Source organism: Frankliniella occidentalis, unplaced genomic scaffold (assembly GCF_000697945.3).
Source record: "Frankliniella occidentalis isolate FOCC.00 unplaced genomic scaffold, Focc_3.1 Scaffold31, whole genome shotgun sequence".
NCBI classification, from domain to species: domain Eukaryota; kingdom Metazoa; phylum Arthropoda; class Insecta; order Thysanoptera; family Thripidae; genus Frankliniella; species Frankliniella occidentalis.
The window spans coordinates 2,310,197-2,314,740 of NW_026267161.1; the positions used below are offsets into that span (position 1 = coordinate 2,310,197).

A 4,544-nucleotide genomic window follows, 5' to 3' on the forward strand; every position below is an offset into this window, starting at 1 on the left:
CACTCTCTCTCTCTCTCTCTCTCTCTCTCTCTCTCTCTCTCTCTCTCTCTCTCTCTCTCGTGTCCGCGCACGCACGGTGGTATGCAGCCGAGCGCTGCGCCGGCGTGCGCCGGGTCTGCCCACCCTGCGATCCACAGGGGCCTCGGCTCGGCCGACCCGTCCTGTCCACTCTTCGGTGCAGCCCGCCGCAGAGAGGCAGCGGTCCGTCGGCCGGTAGAGTGGGAGGAGGAGGAGGAGACGACAACTACCGGAGCGATCCGAGCCGAGCTATGCCGACGCGCCTGCGTGCAACACGGTCGCGGTCAGGGCGGGCGTGGCGCGGCTGAGGCGGCCGAGCTGCACCAGGGCCGCCGTCTTCTTCAACTACACGCACACGAGGTGTTGCCTAACCGCCGCAGGCTCCGCAGGCCGTATAATATAATTTTCGAAGAGAGGGAGAGAGGATCACGGCAAGTCGGATTTGCTCCGCATCTTTCCAAACCACTTGGCGCGGAGCGTCACGGCGGGGCGTGGCGGGGCGTGGCGGGGCGTGGCGGGGCGTGGCGGGGCGTGGCGGGGCGTGGCGGTCGGTAGCTCAACGGCCTGACCCCGCCCGCCGCCGTCCCTAGGTCAGCGCCGGGCCCACGGGTCCAGTCCCATGCCACTTATTACTACTCGAGTGCCCCATCGCCACTGTAGCCGAATTTGGAAACGGCGGGGAGATGGGTCCGTCGGTAGTGTTGATGGGTGTAGTTTGCGTCTCTCTCTCTCTCTCTCTCTCTCTCTCTCTCTCTCTCTCGTCTCTAATGAAGAGACTAGTGCGTCGGTCCTTTCACGTTGCGATACTACACTGACCCTCTCCTTGTTGCCTTACGATTATTGGCCAGGCAAAAAAACACATCCCCAGCCTGTATTATTGCAGAGGTTTCGAAAACGCTACAAACAGCCAAGCCAAGAGCAATATTATTAGATCGCCTTCCAAAACCACCCTAACCGGCCTCTGCTTATCTGGTGATACTAAAGGAATGAATGATCCTATTATATTGGGACGTATCCCTGCGACAACGACGTGTAAAGGAGTAGCGCCGGCGCCGACCTAGACGGGAGTGGCAAACAAAACGAACGGACACAAAGTCGCGGCCGCTGTAACGACCTTGCTCGACCTTGGGCTGAGCACCCTTACTCAATGCGGGGGGCGTTCCAAGGGGCGTTCCCTGGCGGGGCGTGGCGGGGCGGGCGGAAGGCCGCGGCAGAGACACGCGCCCCGCCGCAGACGGGGACCATTTTCAATCCAAATTGCAAAGTCTTTTGTGCCGCTGAATACAATGCCAGATGATTCGGATTCATATTCGGACCTGCAGCCGTAAAGACCTACGCGCCCTTTTGCTCGGCGGCGGCGTGTTTGCGTACCGCGGTGGCGGCGGGCCTCGCGGCCGCTGCTCAAGGTGCGGGACTGTGATGGACGCATACCTTCGCCGCCGACCTCACCCGACCAAATAGGCCAGCGCGGCCCGACCGCCCAGACCCACCCATCCATCCGGTCGGCTCCGTATGCGATATATTTCGATATATATCGACTTTGGCCCGGCCCGGCCCGACCCGGAGAGGTTAGGTAAGGTTAGGGGGCGCTGCTGGGCCCGACGCCGCACCTCTGCCTGCGCCGCCCACACAATTACCGCTCTCTCTAGTAGGTCAGCAAAAAACAACAACGAGATCGAGAAACAAATCAACAACAACAACAACAACAACAACAACAACAACAACAACACAACTTAATAGAGCAACCAAGACTCTGCGCACCTCCTCATGAAATAATGAGTATAGATTTGAAATTTATCTTGATACGTTATTGTGTGTTTGCGAGTGATTGAGTGAGCGAACGAGTGAGTGAGTGAGTAAGTAAGCGAGTGAGTGAACGAGTGAGTGAACGAGTGAGTGAGTAAGCAGGTGAGTGTACGAGTGAGTGAGTGAGTGAGTGAGCGAGCGAGTGAGTGAGTGAGTGAGTGAGCGAGCGAGTGAGTGAGAGAGCGAGCAGCCTCCAAGCACCACATGAATGGAATGCAGTGGAATGCCATGTTGCGGTCGATTAACCGCGCGCGCGGAGGTGAGGCTGAATTTGGCGCCCGACGGCGGCGGCACGGCGGCCAGGCGGCCAGGCGCGCGTTGCTATTTCCCGCCACACAAAAGCACGCCTGCTCACCGCCTCGAATATGGTGAAGAGCCATTCCTTTGTCTTTTGAATTTCTGCAAGTCTTTTTATATATCCCCCCCCCTGCAGCACCACCTGTTGTGTGCCTCTACGCCGGGTGCCACGCTAATCCACTGCCGAGCCTGCAGTCCTGTCCACTATCGGCACTCTAAAGGCTATAAAACTATGCCTGGTGATTTCGCGTGGCGGGGGACCTCGTCTGCTTCGTATGATGGATGTGTCTCATTGCACAAATTCTCCTCTCTCGGATGGAGCCGCCGCGGCCGCCGCCGCCGCAGCTGGACGGCCGTCTGGCGAGGCGAGGCGGTGCGTGGTCTCTAAGGATGGCCACTTTCGATGAGAACCAGTAGTCGATGACCACCGGCCGCGGGCCCGCCCGCTGACCGTCCGGCCCGCACCTTATTGGCGATATGGCGTCGTCAAAGCGATAGGAGACTTCTAGGAGTTTGTAATTCTATTTTAAAAGGTAAAAGATAAAATAAAAGAGTAGTTGCGATACCTATAAATAACTGCTCTTTTGCTTGTGGCACTTTTTAAAAAAATAAAATTTGTGGGTGGGTTATAAATTGAGATTGAAAGCGTGTCACCCTGTTCCCATTTTTTCTGCCCCCACCATTCTTCTCTCTGCTATCCGCAGCTATTCGGCTGCTATCCACACCTGCAGCTGCCTGTCCCCATCGCTACCGCCCTGCCCATGATGCGTGTGGACCTGCTGCAGCCACAATCCGCCGCTCAGCAGCTACGGGCCGGGTGTCCGGGAGAATGAAGCATTCCGGTGAAGATGAAATGCAGAGGAATACAGGGAACAAGAAAACGGAAGTCACCATGTTAAAGCACGGTGATTTCCGTTTTCTTCTTCCCCACATTCTTCTGTATTTCAGCATTACCGTATAGTGCTTCATTATACGCGGCAGATTGAAGGGTTGCCTACGCACTGGCTTGTTTAAAAGGAAGACATTTTCGAGAAATTCTAAATCCAGGGACGTCAGAGCAGGGCCTGGAAACGCAATGGTCGAGTCGCGGCCGAGGCGCGATACCGCAACGGGGGAAGCTTATGTGAGAAAAGTATGCATCTACGGTGGAAAGCGAGAAGAGATTCGGAAAGCTGGTGAAATTTGACGTGTAGTAGGCTATATGCTCAGCCCGAAAGTAATGTTTGTCGTGGTCAAATCCACGAACAAAGTTCCGTCTGCTAGAGTAAGGTTATGTAGGGTCGAAAAACCATGTTTTTTAACAATTTTTTTCCGCGCACTCGTGACAGTATCATGTTTTATAATAGGCCTACTACACGGCAAATTTCATCAGCTTTCCGAATCTCTTCTTGATTTTTACCGGAGATGTATACTTTTTTCGCATAAGCTTCCCCCAAACACGCTGTTTTCGCTGGTATCGCGCCTCGGCCGGGACTCGACCATTGCGTTTCCAGGCCCTGGTCAGAGCATCTCTCTCTCTTGGCTGATCTGGAAGGACGACTCGGATCCACCGCGCCCCGTCCCCCGTACACCACGACCGATGAGGTCGACTGCTGGGGGGCGCTGACAGACAGAGACGGTCAGTGACTGGCGCTGGATGACTGTCGGGAGGACTGCTAACTGGAGACGCGCACCTACCGCACCCGGCCGTTTGCCACCTAATTTTCTCAAAAAAATAACGCCATACATCTGGGTCAGGGACGAGACGGCGGGACGGTCAATCAGGTGCTGCACCAATCTAGGCTTACGTCGTGTCTCTCGAGTTATGTTTTTGAATCGAATAGGCCACAGTGACACAGTCAAGTATCACAGTGTCAGGTGTCAAGTATCTAAAACTATGCGTAGCGCCCTGTTATTAAGGCCCCCTTTCGTTTCCGCACGTCTTTGGACCGCCCGGAGCCCGCCGCCGCCGCAGCCATGCAGTCCAGAGCCTTGTGCAAAATCGCCCTCGAGAGTCACGATTTTCGTTTTGAATCAATTAAAAGGCCTGTTTGCTCGAGCAGCGGTGGATCAGCCGGGAGGTTTTTGTCGTGATTCATCTCACCAACTCACCACTACCACCACCACCGTGATGGTTCGGATTGCGCCATGACCCTTGTCAGCGCGGCGGCGTTGGGTTGGTAACACTGCTGGCCCTCAAGGAAGGGGCCTGCTGTCCGCCCTGCTGCTCAGGTTGGTCAGCCTGGCGGCCGGACCGGGCGGGGCCGCGCGCGCGGCGTGCTGGCCCCGACCAAGGACGATCACATCTCCTTTCACTCTCTGCGGAGGAGAGGAAGGAAAGGGGAGGGGTGGGCGCAGTTGCATGCAGACCCCACGGGGTTGCAGTTTAATAATAATTTCAGCGCAGTTAACGTTAACCCGCCTCATAATAAAATACGTCTGAG

The 4,544-nt window shown here is 56.1% G+C and overlaps 1 protein-coding gene across 1 annotated transcript in view; it reads right to left on the bottom strand.

The window, feature by feature from the left end:
• LOC113202962 (granzyme M-like) overlaps positions 1 to 4,544 on the bottom strand; it is an 11,914-nt gene that overhangs the window by 1,221 nt on the left and 6,149 nt on the right. The gene's annotated exons all lie outside the window — the stretch shown is intronic.